The sequence below is a fragment of the Podarcis filfolensis genome (assembly GCF_964270895.1).
Source record: "Podarcis filfolensis genome assembly, chromosome: 3".
In the NCBI taxonomy this organism is placed as follows: Eukaryota; Metazoa; Chordata; class Lepidosauria; order Squamata; family Lacertidae; genus Podarcis; species Podarcis filfolensis.
The window spans coordinates 22,183,614-22,207,226 of record NC_139606.1 but is presented as its reverse complement, the minus strand read 5'-3'; the positions used below and the strand labels follow the sequence as shown (position 1 = coordinate 22,207,226).

The window sequence follows — 23,613 nt, the reverse complement described above, 5'->3', positions numbered from 1 at the left end:
AGACTAAATACGGCAACTTGCAGGACTCCTTTGAAAATCCAAGCCTAGTAAGTTTTCAGAGGAACAAAGTCAAGCCTTCATGAGCTGAACAGAAGATTCAGCTGATGCCTATATCACTGCAAATCTCATTTTCTCATAAAGCTAATCGTAATATATTTTGACCACTACTTTAAAATTATGAGGTGTCTTGTGGATTCAAAGGGACACCCCTCAATGGTTTTATGTCCATCACCTACCAAGGTAACAACGAGATAGAAGAGACCAGTCACAGAAGCCAGCCACTAGAGGGGGCCTGGTTACATATACTAGGCCTATTCATTAAAATCTCTCTCAGTCTAGGCTTAAATGATTGGAGTCGTCATGCTTTTAGGGTGCCTACTGCTATTATCTCTACAGACGCTTTCTACTAAACTCGGGAGTTAGTAAGCAACAGGACTGGGCCTCACTTTGTTGCAACAAAATAATGAGCAATACTCGCCTTACAAACAGGAGAGATCAGCGTCCAGTTTCTCCCTGTCAGATTCCAGCAAAGTGAAATATGCTCCCAATAGCCCACCCCCCAAAAACGTGGCAGCTCTTATTGCTACAAAAAGTTGAAGCCAGCACGCAAATACAGAGGCGTATCAGCCAATGCCATATATACCAATTTATACAGATGGTCATATATATATTGGAAAGAAAACCGTGCTGCATATCCAAGTTGTAGACAAATGCACAAATCGATCAATTTAGTCCATACTAGTGATTCTCTGTTTACACTGCTATGAAATAACTGAATATAACACAGCCAGCCATTTGCCAAATGGTAATTAAACACGGCATGAAAATACTGCTATGGTTATGCATTTATTGAGTGCTTTATAAGTGCAAATGAGTGCTTTATACGTGTGTAAAGCTTTCCTCCAGACAGTCAGGTATGTGCACACAGACATTCACATCAAAATATATAGGCATAGCACACCATTGTGCCGCCTGATGCTCACACTGCAGTTTCAGTGTTGCTTTCATAACAGCAAGGTTCGTTATAAACAAACATGCTTCATTTAACTCCTTTCTACATGATGCTTAGTACTTTTATGTTTTTAATTTGCCAACGCTTCCCAAAGTTAATAAGGGGCTGTTACGTATTCAGTTGTTCTACCGTATCAATTCAATCTTCACCTGGAGTCTTATTTCTAATACATGCCGGTAAACAAGAAGCCATAGTAACATTTTCAGCAGAGAGGGGGATATGTTTAAAAAAAGAAAAAGTCACAAACTACATTCCTCAAGGTGCCAAAACAAACAAACCGTGGGATACATACCTACTTAAGTTAATAGCTTAATTTTTAGCAGAGATGAAAAGGGACAGGCTGAGATTTACAAGAAACCAATGTGACCATATGGCATCCGCCAAGAGTAGTTTTTAAAGCTGATCCTTTAATTAAAATGAATAAATTTTAGTGATAGGCTTCTTTACCAGGGGAATGGAAAGAAGCCAAATATAACAACATTTAAGGTGAGATCCAAGGTTGGGGTGAACTCTTATAATAGGCCAGGAACTGACAGCCTTGTCAGCTTAACTTCTGTCCCAGGCAAACTTGCAGAGGGAATTACTGGTATTATTCAACATATGAGTTCGAATCCAGACTTTGCCCTCCACAGACTGAAATTCTTGTTCTGTTCATGGAGGTATTTTGATCCAGTGGGGGAAACAATTGCCACTGCAGCTCCTCCCATGCTTATTTCCATACATCTAGAGCAGTGGAAGGCAGAACTGGGGTCTGGGGAGGAAGGGGGAAATGAAGAAAAGCTCCCCTCCTCCATAGAAGGGCTAAAGTCTGGATGCAAGCTCTAGGGGGGGGGGGGAAATATCGCTAATTCAGCATGGCTCCTGCAGAAAGATGTCTAACTCCACTACCCTTGAAAATTAAGATTGAATCTGGGTTCTTCTGCATGCAAAGCGAACACACCACCACTGAATTATGGCTGTTTCCTATTTTAGAATATTGATTGCAAGTTGGAATATGTATATCAGGACAAGGAAATCGCCAAGACAATGGAGCCTCTTCCCTAAAAGCGGCAGCTCGGCCTTTTAAGCTGGGAGGAGGGAAGGGGGGACATATGCCCTTGCTACCATCTAGCAAAATGAATTTTATTTTGCTTTAAACCAAAAGACAGAAAAAACACAAAATACTCTTCTCGGCTCCCCTCCCACTTCAAATCAGTAGCTACTATTTCTACGCAGGTGTTAAGCACCTAAAGCAGGCATCCCCAAACTCGGCCCTCCAGCTGTTTTGGGACTACAATTCCCATCATCCCTGACCACTGGTCCTGTTAGCTAGGGATGATGGGAGTTGTAGTCCCAAAACAGCTGGAGGGCCGAGTTTGGGGATGCCTGACCTTAAGCAACCTATGTCTCCACAAGACATGGAATCAGAACTGTAGAGTTGGAAGGAATTCTGAGGGCCATCTAGTCCAACCCCTACAGTGCAGGAATCTCAGCTAAAGCATCCATGACAGATGGCCATCCAACATCTGCTTAAAAACTTCCAAGAGAGTCCACCACCTCTTGTGGTGCTATGGAGCTGTCAAACAAGAGTTGGAATAAATCAGCTTGAACCAAATTTACTGTAGATTGGCTTTATTAGTTACCCCACAAATTACTTTTGGAGATAGTTTGAATTGTTAAGAAGACAACATCAGGAATACAAAGATTACCAAGATTCCTATATATTAAGGAGCCAATCAACTGTACACTATCAACATGACGACTGTCCCCATTGGGGGGGGGGGAGGAATAAAGACTTTACAGAAATAGGAGAGCATAGCAAAAGCCTAATTTGGACACTTCAAGAGGAAATGCCTTCCTTCTGCAGATTAAAATTTACAATTGTCACTCACTTTGAAGCTGCATTTCAGAATGTCAGAAGCAATCAACATCTCATTTAAATTGGTGTTTTTAAAAAACAAAACTAGAAAGCTACTTAAAAATAGGATAACAAAGATTTTAGTTAGAAATATTTTTGAGAAGCAAATCAGTCTGGCTCCAACAAATTTGTTTTGTTTTGTAAGAAAAAATTCAATTCATTATTTAAAGCCATATTAAAATGAGGAGCACATGACATCTTTAAATGCTTCTGTTAGAGCAACCTACATCATGAACAACACACTAGTCTGAAACAGATCTTAGTCACTTGTACTTAAGAGAGCTAGCATCTCCACAGCAATTAAAAATTACTTTCAGAGCACTGCCTGCCAGCAACAGCCTCTGAAAACAAACAAGGTGTGTGTACACACAACTACCGTATTTTTCGCTCTATAACACGCACCCGACCATAACACGCACATAGTTTTTAGAGGAGGAAAATCCGTAGGCATGCCACCCGTAGGCATTCCCTCCATAACACGCACAGACATTTCCCCTTACTTTTTAGGAGGAAAAAAATGAGTGTTTTGGTGCAAAAAATACGGTACTTCAATCATTTTATCTGGTTTGAGTACTAACAGAAGCCATCATAGCAGCACCTGTATTCTGAAAACAATGAATAGGGCTCTAGTTAAACAAAATATTTTCAGTATTAGGCTGCCATAGTGATGCTCTCAGAGCACTTGTCCACAGTGAAGTAGGAGATATAAAGTAAGCCAGGATGTAGCATTATCGCTAGTTAGCAGGCCCATTATGAAAGTATTATAGCTACCTAGACAGAGAAGAACGGGCAAAAAGCCATAGAAACCAGCATCACTAATCAGCATTTGTAGTGCAGGGGTAGGAAAGGGATCAAGGAGGTGGCTTGCGATGCTACGAAAAAGACATATGGCTTTCTGTTTTAAAGAAATTCATATGTGACTTGTAAAACATGAGCTGTGTCTTATCCCAAGACAGTATGGGCGAAAATGCTCTACTGCTCTTGACTTGACAAGCTGTTCCCATTCCTGTCCTTAGAAACATTACTGTTGAGTTTGCCATTTGGCGTTCCTTTTTTCCTTTTCTTTCGCCAACAACAGTAATTCTTTCCTTTGCCTTATGTCAAACCTAGCTGTTGCGGTAGCACTGTGTTTTCTCCACAATACACCTTCATTGATTATTTTATTTATTTAAGGTAATTTGAAAACTGTTTGATTGAGGAAACATCTAAGCAGGTTTTGCATTAAATATAAAAGATAGAATAAAAAATGCCAATAGAAGTCAGAAGCTCAACCTAAAACAATTCAAAAGATAAATAAAACATGCAGCCAAAACATATACATTAATTTTTTAGAAGAAACATTAAACTGCACATGCCAATTTTATAAAACGAGCTTTACATGTTTATGAACAGCTTTCTGGGTTTACAAGTTATCCTGTTCTTTTGGGTTTACTGTGTGCAACTGTACAGTGGTACCTCAGGTTACATACGCTTCACGTTACATACGCTTCAGGTTACAGACTCCGCTAACCCAGAAATAGTACCTTGGGTTAAGAACTTTGCTTCAGGATGAGAAGAGAAATCGCATGACGGCGGCGTGGCAGCAGCAGGAGGCCCCATTAGCTAAAGTGGTGCTTCAGGTTAAGAACAGTTTCAGGTTAAGGATGGACCTCCGTAGCTAATTAAGTACGTAACCAGAGGCACCACTGTATTAGTGTATGGATAAGTGTTCTGTACAGTGCAGTTGTGTTCAGTGGCTAAAGGAGTAAAAAGCTGAGTCCCCCAACGGGTGGAGAAGAAAGGAACCATTCATTTGGCAGAGATGCAATCATGGTGGTTGATGGGAGATAGCCTTATTAATGGTCCACAGGAGAAGAAACAGCATCGCCTCTTGCTGCCCACTTTCAAGCTGTACAGGCGTCTTCTGGCATCATTAGATTCTTTAACCACAAAGGGTCAGTTCAGGGTACCCTAGAGAAGATTCTACCAAAAGCACTCCATCTCTAAGAGAAATGTGCAAAACACATATAAAGGTAAAGGGACCCCTGACCATTAGGTCCAGTCGTGGCCGACTCTGGGGTTGTGGCGCTCATCTCGCTTTATTGGACGAGGGAGCTGGCGTACAGCTTCTGGGTCATGTGGCCAGCATGACTAAGCCGCTTCTGGCAAACCAGAGCAGCACATGGAAACGCCGTTTACCTTCCCGCTGGAGTGGTACCTATTTATCTACTTGCACTTTGACTTGCTTTCGAACTGCTAGGTTGGCAGGAGCTGGGACCGAGCAATGGGAGCTCACCCCATCGCAGGGATTCAAACCGCCGACCTTCTGATCGGCAAGTCCTAGGCTCTGTGGTTTAACCCACAGCGCCACCCGCGTCCCTGCAAAACACATATACATAATGATAAAATAACTACCACCTGAAAAGAGTCAACAAAAACACCAAGGGATACCCAGTTCCCACCTCCCCCCCCCCATCTAAATGGGCACAAAACCATACAGGAACATACCCATCAATGGGGGGGCATCTAAATCAGCCACTGCCATGTTTGCCCACAGAGAGCAGCTGTTCGCACCTGTTCTGTGTTCAGAACGAAAACACACTGGATGTCCAGTCCTGGCATACAATGAAAGAAGATATTTTTAAGGGAGCACGTTCACTGTAGGAGATGCAGAGCCAGTCCAAGCAGAAACTGAGCAGAAAGACCACTGTGTGTTTTTGAAGGAATGTTAACAGAGACCTTTTGCAAGGTAACATAGGACTTACTGCAGCAGACACACAGGCACACATGGGTACTATGCTGTTGACCACTATACTAGAAAATGAACAAAATGCCTTCTATAATAGTGTTATGAAAATTGAACTTCACTGCCAGAATGTGAAGAGCTACTTTAGGAATGCCAAAAGACAGTGGATTATCTGACTTCTCCCATCCTTGAAGTCTCGGAATAGAGCGTACACACACAGAGAGACAGACACACCAGGCAATTATCTCAACTTGCTTTCAGAAGTGCTCTCAGTTCCAAAAGCAAAAGGCCATGTGTTTCTTGAAGAAGAGTTCAAGTAACAGAAACATGAGCCCGACACCTCCTTAGGCATGCAGAACAAGTTATTTGGATCCCAGCCAACAAGTGGTATAAAATAAGGAAGATACCCCTGGTGTGTGTGTGTGTGTGTGTGTGTGTCTTACGGGTTAAAAAAAGAAAAGTTTCTTTATATACAATGCCCCCCTCACTGCAGAGTATTTACTTGATATTCAACGGCTTTCCTAGTTGGGTGAATTTTCATTTGCGAATTCCAGTCTCCTACACAGCAAGATTCCTGAACTGGTGCCTCTATTCAAGAGTGCTAAAGAGGAGCATATAGCATATTCTAATGCGTTGGAATAATAACTCCGGCATATACAGCTGCACAATTTTAGAGGCAAAAGAATAAAGCTTCACCTCTCCACATTTAGCGCCAGCCATCCAGTAGTGCGTAAATCAAGGGGAAATAAATTTTGAGAAATCTGATCTTTAGCACAACCAATATGGGAGAGGAAATCAAATTTTTCAAGCCTATACCCACTTACCCAGGAATAATTCTCATTGAACTTAGACTAATTTCTGAGTAGGCATGTAAAGAATGTGCTAGAAATTCTCTAAGAATGGTTAAGAAGCTAGACACTGTTACTTGACACTATAACCTTTATAAAGATATTTGCCTGCTCTTTTCAGTTCCACATATTCCTTAAGAGTTTATGAAAAATATATTTGTGGGTAAGACCCTCCCTCAAAAACAGAATCCTTTTAAATGAAATTTAACAGCACAATAAGAAAAGAAATACTGTCTGTAACAGAAACTTGTTTGTAGTACTCACAGCTGCAAGACATCAAGGTTAACAGCTGCCTAGAAGATTCCTCACAGCCTTGTAGAGGAGGGAAACTGAAAGTTTTTAAGGGGAAATCGCCCCTCAAAACACACACAAAATGGTACTATGGCCAATAGTATTACAATATTTTTTAAAAAGACATTACATCTCAACATCAGCCTCAGAGCTTGTAGGTACACTGTTCAGGTCTAGACTGGTAGACACTAGAAAAAGGATATTTCCACTGATGTGCCATATAGTGCTCTCTCCCACTTCTCCCACTGTACAGACACAATCCCATCTCCGTTAGCTTTTAAAACATACTGCTGAGCTTTTAAGCTGCTGCTTTTAATTTTGTGATTGGGCTGTTGACACATCTTTATTCTATACTGTTTAAATCTGTTTATAGCTACCTTGGAGAGTGCTTTGCCCCAGAAAAGAAGCACAAACATTTTTCAGGTAAGTCACCTTTATATTTTAGGATCAGGAGAATACTGCGGCAAGAGCTATTATTAGCTTCAACTAACCTGTCATTTATAGGATGCCAGCATTAAGAGCAGGAGTGCAAGATTTAAGTACGTTAAAAAAAAAATCACTGGATATAAATTGCGCCACATTTAGCAGAAATTTGAACCACAATGGCCTACCCTGCCAGAGTGTAGAAGATGTTCTTCATACTGCAGAAAGCCCTTTGGATTCTGGCACAGTTTGATTTCAGAAGAACCCATATATGGTTTTAGTAATTCCACAAAGTCTCCCTCCAAATTCAGGAGACTCCTTTTCCATTTTGGCCAAAATACCCTGCTACCCTTTACTGTAACTTTCTGTGATCTGATGGCACTGCACTGCTCCTAACCAGCCAATAGTCTTTAGTCAAAGTTGAGGACTGGAAAAACAAATGCTTCCGCCATAGGATAGCTCATCATGGCTCACTGGAAATTCCAATTATTTTATGGAATCAATATTTCATTGAGGATTTGTGGGAGCTTAGGAGTAGAGAGCATGAGGTCCTTAGACACTTGTCTCCACTAGGAGAGGACTTTTCCAACAAACAGGGGCAGAACCAGCAACAAGATTTTACTTAATTTGTTTTCTTTAAAAAATATATATGGGTGTGCTGTCTTAGCACTTTGATGTTTGCTGCCCTGAGCTCCTGTGGGAGGAAGGAGAGGGGAAACAGACAGACAGACAGACAAATAATAATAATGAACCATAATCAACTAATCATTGCACTAGTGGATGGAAGCCACAGACTCACACTCGCACACGGGGAATTCTCTCCTCTTCCCCATCCCGCAACACCCTGTGTCATCTCCACATCTGCTCTGTAGGGTCAAGAGGAAACCCAGAACAGAGTTAGAGGGCCCACAGGGGTGCTGAAGGAACCTTAGCACTACACTGAATACAACCCAATCAAAGCAACATTTTCTTTGATTGGCTTGTATTCAATCTTCATCCTGCCTTTGACATGTTCCAGCTACGTAGAGCTGGCGCTATTGATGTGATGGGAAGTGTATAAGATCACATCAGTCTGAGTGATAATTTCCTTCTGGAAGTGAGGCACCACCACACGAAACCAGAGACGATGGGACAACCACATTGCCAACAGATGTCTGGTGAGCATCCCGTAGGCTTACAACACTCCGCACTGAACAAGCCCAAATCACAGACCCAATGAAAGCATTTGATGGCTATCTCCGTTTGTCCTCAGCATCTGGTCCTCAAAGGTATACCACTTCTGCAGCCTGCTATCTTTGCTAATGAGGTTCCTCCCTGCTAGGGTAAAACTAAGACTGCATAGAAGAAGACCAGAAGAATCCATCATTATGAATTGTACAGTGCACACACTTCACTTATGCCTAACATAATGATCATTCTTTGAAATCAGTCCACATGACAATTGTTCATATTGGTAAACGTGTCCATTACATTATTATGTATATATTAAATTGCATTATCCATCCATTGGACCGTATGAAATCTGCAATTAAGGATTCCACAATGTCCAATTCTACAGGAGGGCAACACAAGTGGATCCCTGATGCATTGTGAAGAAAGGTGCACTATACAGAACAGTGATAGACGCTCCTTTGGCAGGGCAACTTTGCAGAACATAACTGCTGTTATGAATATACCCAACTTTTGTGCAGCAGAAAAAAGTTAATCCAGTAACACTTTGCTGCTCAAGAAGCAGAAACAGTATAGTCCCGGGTCAACCAGTTTGCTCCCTAAAGGTTCACACGAAGGGACTGATTAATCATTCATATATTCTATTTCACAAAATTGTTATGATGTGGGTGGTTGCGGGCTTGTTTCCATTAAGGAGCATTATACAGGCTGTAAATGGATCCTATCTAGCAATTTGTGTATTTTGGTTAAACACAACAGGATTCCATTTATGATTACTGAATATGACAAAGATTATGGATGCCATTCCTTTACTCTTTTTATATGCTTACCCTTTTGCCTACATTTCATTTCTCTGTTTCAGATAGTTCGGTCCCTTAATACTAACAAGTATCGAAAAGGTTTAAATTGCATGCAGGGACTTAACTCTAAGCAACCCAGTGTTTTTCTTGTCCATCAAGAAATTGCCGGTAGTAGATTAAATAGTACTGAGGAATATGCAAGAAAGCATACCATTGCCTGATTCAGATGTAACATGCAAGCCAAAATTTCAGACTTCGGAGAAACTGGAAACTAAAACTTAGAACAAGCCATGAACAGAAGCTTTAAATTTCCTCCCCTTTTATGCTGAGGGAGAGGGAAGAGAACATGACTACAAAAGAAAATGTTGTTTGTTGTTGTTCACTTCTGAACCAGGTATCTGTAAGCACCTTTGTGATATAGAAGAACTTACAGCTATTTTAAATACCGAAACAGAATTTTGCATTTAGAACGCTAGAACTTGTTCTCATTAACATTCATGGGTTTAGTAAGGTTTTAAAACCTGTGTGGAAATTTATAACAAAAGCTCTAGCTCATCTGAGAGTGGGTAGTTATTTCAAAAATGCTTGAAGATCATAGTCCAGAACAAACAGATTTTTAAGCATTTACATTTATGTATAGAACAATAATCATTCAGTTAAACATATGTTGTTAACATATTAACATATGCTAATAATTTTTTTAATTACACGTGACTTTGTTACTATTAAGACCAGTTGTGTACTGAATTATAGTCTTGTTTTGTATTTTGTATTATAAAGTTATTCAAGGTTGAGAAAGGCTGCTTTAGGATAATGCCTATCTTGTTTATACTGGCTTTATTTTATTCATGTTTTGTTCGCTGGTGTTTACAGTCATCCTTAATGAAGACACTTGTAAATTCAGACTTGGCAATTTGAAGTATAACTCCTCAGCGGTTGTTTGAGGATCAACTCTTGCCTTTGCTCTGTTTGGTACTGCCTCCTCTTTGCTGTTTCATGGTTAATAACCATTAATTGGCCTACCTCCAGAAATTAGGTGTGGTTGTTTTAATAATAATAAATAATAAATAATAAATAATAAATAATAAATAATAAATAATAAATAATAATAAGCTGAGCTGGGCTCAGGGCGGCCAACACCAAATATGAATTACAATAAAACATAATAGAAAAACAACAACAAAAACAAACAGTTAATTAAAACACGGCTTAAAATATGGCTTAAAATGCAGCCTCATTTTAGTAGTAGGGAGGAAACATCAGATATTCGCCCAAGTCAGCTATCCATGCTGGTCCTTCATGGGTCAGCAAAAAGGCTAAGAGAAAATTTACATAACAAATCCCATACAAGGAAGCAGAGTGAGTCTAAGCCGAAGGCCAGGCGGAACAGCTCTGTCTTGCAGGCCCTGCAGAAAGATGTCAAATCCTGCAGGGCCCTAGTCTCTTGTGATATTCAACCACGTCGGGGCCAGTGCTGAAAAGGCCCTGGTCCTAGTGGAAACCAATCTAACCTCCTTGAGGCTTGGGACCTCCAAAGTGTTGTTATTTATGGACCTTAAGTTCCTCCGCGGGGCATACCAGGTGAGACGGTCCCATAGGTACGAGGGTCCTAGGTCATATAAGCTAATGGCAAATAATTTTTAAACTATGGAATTGAACCATAGGAGTTCAATAAGGAATACTGTAGAACCCACTTGAATTTCTGCTTCCAAATTCACTGTATGCCCTTCCAAATAGAAAGGGAACAACACTGTCGTTCCTGTAAGTTACTAATTACCAGACTTTAACTGTCCCCCAAGCACTGACATTTTTTGATACTAATCTGTTGCAGTTTATGGGTGTCTAGTTCAATATTAGACTGAATGTGATTTTTCAGACTGGCTTGCTGCTGTTGTATCTTTTTAAAGAATAAAAATAAAACAAATAGATACATCAGAGAACGTTTCTTTTTAATCTAGGAAATATGAATCTCAGGTAAGATCAGAAGAAAGGAAAGTGAGCTCTGCCTCCTTCTACAGCTAAAATTTGGACCTACAGAGATAAAACAGGAAGTGGCATTATACTGAATAAGCCCATTCGTGTTTCAGGAAGAGATCCTTTCCTAGCCCTACCTGTAGAATGCTGAAGAGTGAATCTGCATGCAAATGAGATGTTCTACAATTGAACTTTAATCCGTCTCCAGAAGCTTCTACAGCTCCAAAATGCAGTCCTTCATTTTACACATTTGAGGAGAACCGCTTCTATTTCTCTGCACCACATACCATCAGTTGGCCTCTGCAAAATAATGTCTTGCGCATTCTTCAGGTGAAAACTTGTTTTGTGATTTATGATTATGTGGACAAAGATCTGATTTGTCCACATAATCCTAAAAACTGCATTTTAAAAGTTAAGGAAATAGACAAAACTATTTAACTTTGAAAAATACTAATGGTTGCTTTCTGAGATTATCTAGGACACTTGACAGAGTTGGATATGAATCTATTTATTTCAACAGACTTAAACTACATAATGTGTTTGGGCAATGTGTATGTGAGACTCATGTGTACTGGAACATTTTTCTAAAAAAAAAAAACTATTCCAAGGCCAGTAATTACAATGACAGCCTTTACACAAAGTTCTGAGCCATTATTGAAAGGCAAAGATGCATAAGTATTTTTAATCATTCTCACATGTCTTAGGAACCTTGAATATTGTACTGGGAGGTTGGTGAGGTAGAAACAAAACTGCAACCATTCTGTCCTTTTATGAATAGAAATGGGAGCTCCAAGAACTGTTAGGGCAATCAACACCAGGATTTAACATTTAGCATGCTCTAGTTATCTCTCGATTGGACTACTGCAATGTGCTCTATGTGGGGCTGCCTTTGAAGGTGACCCGGAAACCACAACTAATCCAGAATGCGGCAGCTAGACTGGTGACTGGGAGCGGCCACCGAGACCACATAACACCGGTCTTGAAAGACCGACACTGGCTCCCAGGACGTTTCCGAACACAATTCAAAGTGTTGGTGCTGACCTTTAAAGCCCTAAACAGCCTCAGCCTGTTATACCTGAAGGAGCATCTCCACTCCTATTGTTCAGCCCGGACACTGAGGTCCAGTGCCGAGGGCCTTCTGGCGGTTCCCTCGCTGCGAGAAGCCATGTTACAGGGAACCAGGCAGAGGGCATTCTCGGTAGTGGCACCTGCCCTGTGGAACGTCCTCCCACCAAATGTCAAAGAGAAAAATAACTACCAAACTTTTAGAAGACATCTGAAGGCAGTCCTGTTTAGGGGAAGCTTTTAATGTTTAATAGGTGATTGTATTTTAGTGTTCTGTTGGAAGCCACCCAGAGTGGCTAGGGAAACCCAGCCAGATGGGCGGGGTATAATTATTATTATTATTATTATTATTATTATTATTATTATTATTATTATTCCTGAGTGGCTTCACTGGTAGGCCAAACCACACAAGCATATTCCCATGGGGCTGTTTTTCTTCCTCACAACAACCACAAAATCTCCATGAAGCATTGTAAAGACGATGCTAAACCTTTGGGGGCATTTTAAAGCTCCTTCAAAACAATTTGCGGTGGGGGGTCCTTCCGGGTTTCCTGAACTACATCTTCCATTATTCCCAACCACTGGCTGTTAGATAGGAGGGCCATTTGTGGGGTCCACAGGTCAGATACCATGCTCAGCTCTAATCAAAATGTTCAGACCAAGTGAAACTCCAGGCTGAAACTTCTGTTGAGAAAAGAAAAAACTATCAAAAGGGACGTTTTCACACATAGGCAGTTTTGTCTGTTGTCAGTGTCTGGGGACTGGAACAGGTTTAGCACAAATCCTAACCTACTAACGCAATGTCTGACAGATGATACCTTCCTGCATATTTTATTGCCTGCTGAGTTTCTTCAAGTACAGCTGCAGCAACAGGGTTTTAAGACTTCTGGCATTCCGTTCTAGCTGTATTAGAAGTCAGCAAGTAAATATTTAGCCTTTTGAATTAGTGATGTGGTGTCTGCCTTCTCTCTCTGAGGAGGAACTTACACATTCATTTAAGGGTGAAGACCATGGGTAGGCAAACTAAGGCCTGGGGGCCAGATCCGGCCCAATCGCCTTCTAAATCTGGCCTGCGGACAGCCCAGGAATCAGTGTGTTTTTGTAGAATGTGTGCTTTTATTTAAAATGCATCTCTGGGTTATTTGTGGGGCACAGAAATTCGTTCATAGTTTTTTCCCCAAAATATAGTCCGGCCCCCCACAAAGCCTGAGGGACAGTGGACTGGCCCCTGCTGAAAAAGTTTGCTGACCCCGGTGAAGACATACAACTTATAGAGTAGAAGCAGTTTGAATACTTATTCAGCGCCCTGAAAACAAAGCAGAAAACGAGTCTTACACCAACTTCCATCATAAGATAAATTTCATTGTAATGTATTACAATCTGTAAAAGCCAAGCAACCTGTGTCTGACTAAAACAAGATAATGGGGCAGCAGGAAGAGCTGACAATTTGACAAGTCAAAAATAACTTTTTGCTGTGTTGTATATACATTACTGGGACGCAGGTGGCGCTGTGGTCTAAACCACTGAGCCTTGGGCTTGCCAATCAGAAAGTCGGCAGTTCGAATCCCCACAACGGGGTGAGCTCACATTGCCCGGTCCCAGCTCCTGCCAACCTAGCAGTTCGAAAGCACGCCAAAGTGCAAGTAGATAAATAGATACCGCTCTGGTGGGAAGGTAAACAGCATTTCCGTGCACTGCTCTGGTTTCACCAGAAGCGGCTTAGTAATGCTGGCCACATGACCAGGAAAAACTGTCTGCAGATAAACATCGGCTCCCTCGGCCAGTAAAGCGAGATGAGCGCCGCAACCCCAGAGTCGTTCACGACTGGACTTAGCTGTCAGGGGTTCTTTACCTTTACATACATTACTTACTTCAATGTTCTGTAGGTTTGCTCTGTTAAGGTGGTATGTCTGTTTCTACAGGGAGGTGGGTTGTGTCTCTGGGTACAACAGTGCAGTTCTTATTAGGGTAAGCCACCCAATGTGTCAGACCTTAGAACTTATCTAAATTAATCTCCTAGCTTCCTTTAAGATGAACATTATTTATCAATCTTGAGTTATACAGCAGCCAAATATATACGACTGTCAAATAGCAATAGATTACCAAGTTTGATATCCTATGATACTTGCAATGGTATTGTGTAAACTTAGGAATCCAAGACCAACTCTCCCCTTCTTTTATCAAACAGGAATACAAAGTCTGCAGCTTCCAGTCCTTCTATGCGAAATTATTTATGAAGATGTCTATGACCACCCATCAATAAATTTAGATGGCTTACAAACGCAAAACAAAAAACAGTCATGCAGTATTTAAAATACATTAAAACAAAATTAAAAGGCATAAGGCTTCTCTAGCAGACACAGAATAAAAACTATCCGTAACAACAAATAATTGTGATCTGGTTGAACATAAATGTTCACAAATGAAACAAAAATTATAGAATCGTAGAGTTGGAAAGGACCACAAGGGTTATCTTACCTGGGAGTACACACTACTGAACATAATTGGATTTACTTCTGAGTATACACGCACAGAGCTTGAAATCCAAGTGGCTAAGTGGCAACTTTGGTGACAAGGCTGCAGCACATCTTATACTTATTTCAGAAAGGATTTTTTTTTTAATTTAACAATATTGTCCTATAGAGCAAGCTCTCTTGTGCAGAAGCACATGCCTTTCAAATTATGGGGAAACAACAAGTCTAAGGCAGATTTAGTTCCCAGAAATGGGCGGTGTATGTGGAAGGAGAGAAACAAGAATAACCCTTACATTCATTTATTATTCTGGATGCTTGTTTTTCTACTGGTATCTCAGAGGCATGAAGAAGGTATGCTCTGCTTCCAATACTTTTTTAAAGTAATGCAATATACTTGGTGTTCAGATTACACCCCCCCCCCAAAAAACCAGGTGATTCTGAAATCTCAATTTGACATGAATTATTCAATCAATAGAGACAGAAGTACTTGAAGAATGAATTCTAAAGATGTTGGTGCATTTTTTTTAACATACCGGTCATTAAACATGCATGTTCAGTGAATCAGAACAGCTATGTTCATTTTAGCATTTCAGCAAATTAGCATAACATAGCTTTAAGAAATGTTCATTACTCTTTTGTAGAATTTATTTCTTTTGGATGTGCCATATAGTTACGCCTGCTAAGATACAGTATGATGACATTTGAGTTTTATGCATCCAATGCTGTCATTAAGGAGCCAGCAAGATGAAATACTGGAGTGAAAGGAAGCTTTTATTTCAGTTTATGGCATGCTGCTATTTTCAAATCCACCTGTATAGAACATCAGTCCGTCCGTCCGTCCCCCCAAAAAACCATCACAAAATCTTGTAGCAAGGTGTGAAAAGGCATATCTCCTTGAAAATCAGACCATGCTCCTCTGTTAATTACTCATCACTAAAGACCCTGAGAGCCAAGCTCTTAAATTACCTAAGTCAAGGGTGGTTTTTACAGGCTGCATTGCGATGCTAATCATGTTTGTTAGAGTGAACACTGATAATGAGTCTCTTGTAGGATTCAAAAATATCAATAGAGATATGATTGAAGCCCAACTCAACAAGATTAGGTACATCTCTTGAAATCTGCAGTGTCTGCACTCTTGAAGCCGTATGTTTGTCTGTGCTTGACAATTATTAAAAATTTATACTTTTGTATTGAATAATTTAAGTTTTACAACAACTTTCATTATACTAACAAAGACACATATAATCAAATTAAAAGGGAAGGGGAAAGGGTGTTGGTCAGGGTTATTGTTAAAAATAAAAATAAACAAGCTTATCACATATTAAGAGGCCATCACAACATTTGGTGAAGCACACATACAGCAGAGCCTATATTTAAACTGTTGATTCTTCAGCAGTATACTGTGACCAAATATTCAGAATTGTGTCCCTATATTGGCAATGCATGCTGAATAGATGAAATAGGATGAAGCCGGCAATAAGAGGCACACTCACGAACCAAAAAGTGCATCCAGATATTCTGTACATTGATACAAAGGGGGTGGTCTTTCCAATCCTGTAAAACAGGTATTTTCACCACCAAAAGGAGTGACTTCTGGTGGCCATCTGACAAACCACACAATACGGGAATATAGTTCAACACCATATGTACGTGTTTAAGGCTAAGAAAATGTTTCAGAAACCAAGATTAAGGCAAACGAAAAACATAGACTAAAACAATACAAAGGAAGCCACATATTATATGTGCCACGTGTACCTTCTTCCTTCTTGCATCACCAACAGAGTGAGTCACTACTAGTGCGATTTCTGCCAATGTAGCCTAAGGGGTGTCCAATTACCTGACAGCTCTTAATGTAATACTTCAGATGTTTTCCTGACTTGAAGTAAATATTTCCAACAGCAAAACCGCCTACATTTCACTGGAAGTTAGCTTGCTATATTTATTATTACTCAGTGCGAACAAGTCTGAATTATTTCCAGAATGTAGGAAGGGAGGGTCGGCACCGTAGAAGGGAGGTGATTTGTCGCGGAATAGTGTACCCAAGTTTGCTAGTCGTTCTTTTTATTCAGACTGTGCTTGCGGAGAGATCAAGTGCCTTCTAGTATACAAAGAGAGCTAAGACACACACTGGCAATTTCTTTCCTCATCACAAGTTACTGTTTTCCAATCATGCAACATTAATGACTCTCCACTACCAGCCATTTCAGGCCATCCTAACTATGGCAAAAGGCATTTAAGTTTCTCTTATCTGGATTTGCTTCATCCAAACAGTATGTTGTCATCTGTAGCCTGTAGGCCTCCTTATGCTTTGCCTTTTGTTTTATAAACAAAAGGCAATGAAAACAAGTCCTGGTAACTTGATCTTAGTGTTTAGAAGCTAGAGGTAAACTGAAGTAAAAAGCAGTCAACATACAACTTTTCTGTATCAAAAAAACTTGGCAAATTTGTATCTTGATTTTTTAAAATAAAAAATAAAGCTTGTATTCCCACCCTTCAATATACAACTGATAATCCCAGGGAAGTTTACAAGAAAGCAAAAAAACACACAAAAACACTACAAGCACACAATAAAACAGAACAATGCAAGGTTGTAACTCCAATCAATAAAAATTTAGAGCAGCTCAAGAAATATGCAAACCCCAAAAAATTATTGACTAGAAAAAGCACTAAAGAGCAAAAGCCATACACAGGTCATCCCTAGTTTGAGTGGTTTCGGCTGCATTTTCACACACAAACTCAGTACTGAACTAAACTTTTTCCAGAGGCATCCTTGCTGATGCCTCAAGGAAGCATAGGAAATAGTGACCAACCCTGGACATGGAGAGAACATTCAGACACATTTCCACACTCATTTCTTTAACTACACAATTCACCGTTTTGAGTCCCAAATGGGCTGGCCTCTCCTTACGATTCTAAGATACTGCTTCGTTTCCCATGCCCACTACAACAAAAACACACCTTCTTGACATTAGCATGCAAGTTCCATATTCTGACCAGAAGGGCAGCATTATTGAGGGGTTCTTTCAGTGGCTACCCAAAAATTGCAAGCAACTTTCGGATCTTTCTCTTTAGACTAGCACCAGGCACATTTATATTACCATTTTACACCTTAAAGCCTTAACATTTTAATGGGATTCAGAACATCTTTTCTTAATGTATTCCATAGCCTTTGCAATATATGCAAATAAGTGCCTAAATAGAAAGAGTGGGAGACAGAAGAATAAGATTTGCTGACTTGCCTCCTCATTCTGAGGAGTTCAGATTCTCAACTTTATTAAGTTTTCTGTTTTTCTACATCCTGTTCTTAAGACAATTGATTTAATGAAATATTGTGCATAGAAACTAAAATAAAGTAGCAGACTTAATAGTAAAATTAAAAAAATTTAAAAACCCAACAACTTTATGTCAATTCACAGGATTCAGTTCAAGAAGGATTGATATGGAAGTTTTGAGCAATTCGGAACCAGCATTCTGCTGGACATGTGAACCTGGCTACTTTGATTAGAAAGAACAGTCTCCTTAAATTCTAGATATTAGGAATAAAGTCATTAAAAGGAAGGGGAGGGAAGCAATAATAGGACAAGGCTGAACCACCAGTGACCAAACACCTGCCTAGAGCTGGTGCCATGGACCCAAGAGAATCAGCATCCTAGAGAGCAACTACGGTCAAGAAACACAATCTAGAATTAGGCAAGTTTTTCAATGCAAGCAGATGTCCAAGAACAGATGGCAGCAGTGCTACTAAACTGTAGGCAATAAAGACACTGCTTGGGTGTGCTGTTCTTCAACACATGTTAAATGCTGAAAGAAAGGAGAGGAAACCACCACCATCAGTATGTCCACATATTTCCAAAGCAACAAAACTGCCCTTAACAGTGTAATACATGGTTCCACACACGTTTTCAGCTGCTTGCTGCTAAGGTCAGTTGCAGCTTTTCACCCTACTGTATTTAATGTAGTTACTTCTTACTACTACAACAGCCTCTAAGTCATTTATAAAAAAAAAAACCAGCCACAATACATGGAGTGATAACAATCAATACAACTGAAAAACCACAGTGCAGACTAAAACAGCAAAGCCCCCCCCCAAGTAAAACACAGCAGTTGAAAACATCTTAAGAGTCAGGGATTCCCCCCCTCTTGCCAAGGCACAACCTAGCCCACAACACAAAGCACTTGCCTCAGTAAGAAATCCACAACACATCTAGATTTTCTCTTCCATCTACACGCAACCAATTTCCCTAAAACATGAACATAAAGCGTGTGGTACCCACTATTCATCCAATTTAAGTCATCCCACTCTATTTCCCATACCTCAAGCACATCCACCAACGCACACAAATTCACCATCCACCCCATCGGTCCAACATCTCCCTCTTGAACAAGCGACTATCCCAAACCACTCCATCCACATACTAAAAATGTACTGCACATGTACATCAGGGCACTATGAAGCCACTCAGCGAATGAAACATATAAAGTATCGAAACAAATCCCCTTACATCAGTCACATTCTTGTAGAGATCCATCTCTCACCCAACACTCTCATCAAAGGATGCAATCTTAGCGTGCTGTGTGTTATTTTTCCCCTCTTAACCACCTGTAGCAGAGAGTGATCCAGTTTATCTTGGCTACTGTGTACAGAGGGCTGGATTGGATGCTCTTCTGTTTCTCTCAAGTCCCATTACTGTAGGATTTGCAGGATGAATCTAGCAAACAAAAAGAATGCTTTACCTTCTGCAGTTTTGGTACGTTAAGGGTTTGAAAAAGGAAAAAAAAACTTGAAACCAGATTCAATGTTTTGCATTTATTGGGCACCTGAAGTTTGGCTATCATTCATCAGAGATATAATTAAAAGTAACAAAAGAACTTGAATTCTACCCCTTTTCTACTACTGCATTTAGGTGAAAACCAGCAACCATTGCTCTATTTGTAGCCATGACAACCATAAAATATTCTATTCCAGCAATAATTCACACTGAACGTTTGTTCTTGGGTTCTGTTGCTCCAAGCACTGTGAACATACTTCTTACGCTTCACAAGACCAGTTAACACTGAAAACTTGGGAGCATAGGAAACTTTCAAGCCACATCAGTTCACTCAAATCTACATAGAAGAGATTTGAGTTCTCCGTGGAGCTGTCTATACAAAGTGCTCGTTTTAACTTAATCCTCTTCAAATAAGGATCAAACACCACTATGAATCTAATAGCTTAGATAAAAGTTGTAGAAAAGAACCATTTGTCCAGATTCATTATGTTGACTGCAATAACCTAACTCCACATCCTCCGAAGGTGCAGTCCAAAACACCAAGTTTACATTATTAAAATAATAATAATCCCATGAAACATGGTTGTAACTACATGCATTGATAGTTATTTCACTTATATAATCCATGCTTCATTGCAAGCTGGGAAAAACCCTTCCGCAGACAGCCACAGTGAGGGGCAGGTTATACAGAGAAGAATAAAACCTCGTTGCTCATTCAAATAAGAGTAGGTAACCCACTGTGAATAACTAAAGTTTCAAACTGTTGAATAAGGCTAAAACATGGTTGTACTTCACTTTGTGAAGTAAATGCCATTACCAGCTTAATACAGTTGTAACAGAGTGCCAGAGATGCCTTTTTAAAAAGGAATAGGAAGAACATAGTAATGCTTCTCTCATACAATCATATATATGAAGGGGGGGCATAATTTAACAATTTGTTGAAACTTAAAAGATGGTAGTGTAGTGCTGCTATCGGCAATCTGATTGATTTGGCGGAGGAGACACCCAAAATTATTTCTGGTGAAATGTACACTAACAATATTAACACAATTTATCAATAACAATTTGCTTTTTTTCCCTCCCCCCCGACAAACTTTTAAACTTTATATCGATTCGTCTATAACTTAAGGGCTTCAATAAGTATCAATGATATCTATATTCACTTAGGCTTTATTAACCTTTTAACAGCACAATCCTATAGCAGGTTTTGAATTCAACGGGAGTTGGTCCCAGGTAAATGTGCACATAACAACAGCCTTGATCACAACAGTAGATTTTAGAGGTCAGTCACACTTTTCAAAATGCACATGGAGCAAATCTTTAAAATGTACGCAATCAATCACCATCCCAAAATGTAACTGTTTGCACAATTACACAAACACCAAATCCTTTACCCATCATAAAAACAAGGCACGAGAATTAAATGTGGAACAGGGTGATGGAGAGAAGGAAGAAGAGAAACTATAGCTCATGAAAACCACAGCTGATACAACAGAATCAAGTCTTCCAGTCAACAGAGATGTGTGATTTGAAAGTAAACATGCATAGGCTTAGGTAAGTCTCATCCGATTCAATAGAACTTCCTGAAAGCCATGCCTAGGACTGTACACTATAAATGGTTCCTGGACACACCTTCAGTATAGAACTATTTATATTCTGCCAAAAGGCTACAAGGCACTCTACAATTCAGCTGCTGCCCAGAAACCTGACAACCTACATTAGGCAGACAGGATATATTGGGGGGTAGCGGATTGGGGGGGGGCGGAGTGGTTGGAGGTTTGACAATGAGTAGCAGAGACTGGTTAAGGGGATGCAGCAGCAGAGACTAACACACCTAGAAGTTACCCAATCTATTCAAGCTGTGTTTCCCCGTGAGGGTCAACGCATTTTGAAACAAACTAAGAAAAGTCAGCCAGGGATGCCAGACCTGCACCAAGATCCCTGCAGATTTCATTCCGTGGTAGGCGACTGTCATTTTTTATTCCTTTCCGGACAGTTTTAATTAAAGATAGCCTCTGCCTTCTGGTGATGATGGATGATTTTGCAGTGGTGTGTGCTTTTAAACGGGGAAAGCCATCTACGAAACAGAGCCTTGTTTTATTATTTACCAAATTAAAAAAATAAATACACATGCCGTGCCAGAGAACAAAAAAAATAAATAAATAAAAATATGACACACTGCGTGGTTCCCTGCTCCTCCATTCAGAAGAGAGAGAAGTCAACCACCTTTGGAACTCATGCTCCGTGGGGTGAGGAAAGGTGCCTTTTAACCCACACCGAGAAGGAAGTTGAAGAGATGGCGAAGAGAGAAAGGTGGTGCTGGTGCTGGGAGAGAGTGACCGACGCGGGCGGAGGAAGCAGGGTGGGTGGCTGCCTCTCTCCCCGCACCTCACCCCCTCTGGTTACCTCAGAGCACCCCCGCGCTACCGAGGCTGGTCTTGCACCTCACACACACACACACAAAACACCCAAGCAGGAAGTTTTCCCAGGCAGGCGGCGAGCGCAGGCGCGAGGGGGGATTCGCATTCGCCCGCCGCTCAACCCACCGAGGCGACTTACTCCAGGCGGTGCCACCACCACAAACAGCGGCGGGGGCCACGAGACGCCACATAGGAGCCTCGCTCCGCGGTCCTCCTCCTACCTTGCGTCGCGAGCTCCCCCTCCCTCCCCCCCCCGCCGCCCCACATTGGCTCTTACCTTTCCCCTCTGGGCGGGAGAGGCGAGGGGGCCCCGGCGCCGGCGCGTAATTACGCGCGTCCTTGGCGCGCGAAAGCGGCTGCTGCTTCTTCTTCTGGGTTCTTCTTGTTCTTGCTCTTCTTCTTCTTCTTCTTCGTCCTCCCCCCCACCTTCTTCAGGCAGGCGGAGAAGGAGGATGCACAGAAACAGCGGGAGGAGGAGGAGGAGGGGGAGAAGGAGGAGGAGGAGGGGGAGGCGGCTTCGGCATCGCAGCCTCTCCGCCCTCCCCCCCTACCGCAAAGCCCCGCACCGCCGCCGCCGCTGCTGCCGCCGCCGCCTCCGGGGCTGCCCCCTCAGCCCCTCCGGAGGGCAGGCACGAGGCGGCGCGGGGAGGGAGCGCGCGAGAGGCTGGCGGAGCGGGCGCGACTCGGGCAGACGGAGGCAGCTGGTTGCGGCGTCGAGACCATGCTCCCTTCTGGCTCGCTCCTGCTCGCACACTGGCCGCTTTAGCTAGAGAGGGAGGCGGCCTCGCAGCCCGGGCGAGGGGCGGGAGGAGCCAATCGCGGCCGCGGGGGGGAGGGACGAGGGCGGGGACGGGCTCCCTTTTCTGGCTCTTTTGCCTCCCTCCTCCTTTCCCTCTCTCTCTCTTTCTCTCCCCCCCCCCCCCTCTGCTCCTCCCGTGTGTCAACCCAGCCCAGCCTCCCCCACGGGGAGGGGTTCGGAGCGGGCAATTTGCACACAAGAGCGAACAGCACCGCCGCGGCTGCCTCTGCCCGGGTCGCCCTTTTATTTATTTCATTCGCCGCCGCTTCTCCTTCCCTCTCTCCAAGCAGCCGGCGCTGTTCTTGACGCTGCTTCTCCTCCTCCTCCTCGCAGGCAGCAGCAGCCAAGCGGCAGCAGCAGCCGGCAACCGCGAGCTGACGGTGCCATCCTGCAGGAAACGGAGCCCGCAGGCAGGGAGGTTTGTTCTCTTCCCTACGGAGGATGCAGAGCGCGAGGAGAAAAGAGATCAATGGCACCACTTCTGGTAAAGTTACACACGCACACGCACACAGAGAGAGAAACAGCAGCTACCGTGGAGGTTGCAAAGAGACAGAAGCGGCCACCTGATCCACTGTTTATGCTGCTTCCCTCTTCCACTAGCTCTCTGACTCATACGTGCTTTATATAGATGCGCTTGTACTGTATTTCCCTGGACTTTATAATCCGGCCGCGCTCACGCAGCGTTGTTGTGCGCATCTTTTCCGGGGAGGGAGAGAGCTGGCGGTTCCTTCTGGCGTTTCCATTCCTCCTGGCGACTTGCAGGCTAGGAAACGTGCTCGGGTAATGAAGCCCCGCCGCGATTGTCGAGGAAACTGCATTGACTGCTGTTGCTACTACGGTCTTATACGCTCAAAACATATATGTGAGGCACTGGGGGGGGGCTAACACACTCGCCCCCCCCACCTACCCCCGGGTGCAGCAGTACTCATCGTGCCCTTGCCTATTT

General features: G+C 42.1%; 1 protein-coding gene across 2 annotated transcripts in view; it reads right to left on the bottom strand.

Annotated features, from left to right (window-relative positions):
- Positions 1-22,636, bottom strand: part of KLHL29 (kelch like family member 29) — a 408,337-nt gene extending 385,701 nt beyond the window's left edge. Inside the window, exon 1 of one of the 2 annotated variants that reach the window (XM_083607226.1) lies at positions 22,146-22,636. The gene's annotated coding sequence lies outside the window, so the exon portion shown is untranslated. Of the gene's footprint in view, positions 1-21,375; positions 21,858-22,145 lie in introns of those variants that run through there. The other variant, XM_083607227.1, reaches the window with a different exon arrangement.
- Between the last annotated feature and the right edge of the window lie 977 nt (positions 22,637-23,613).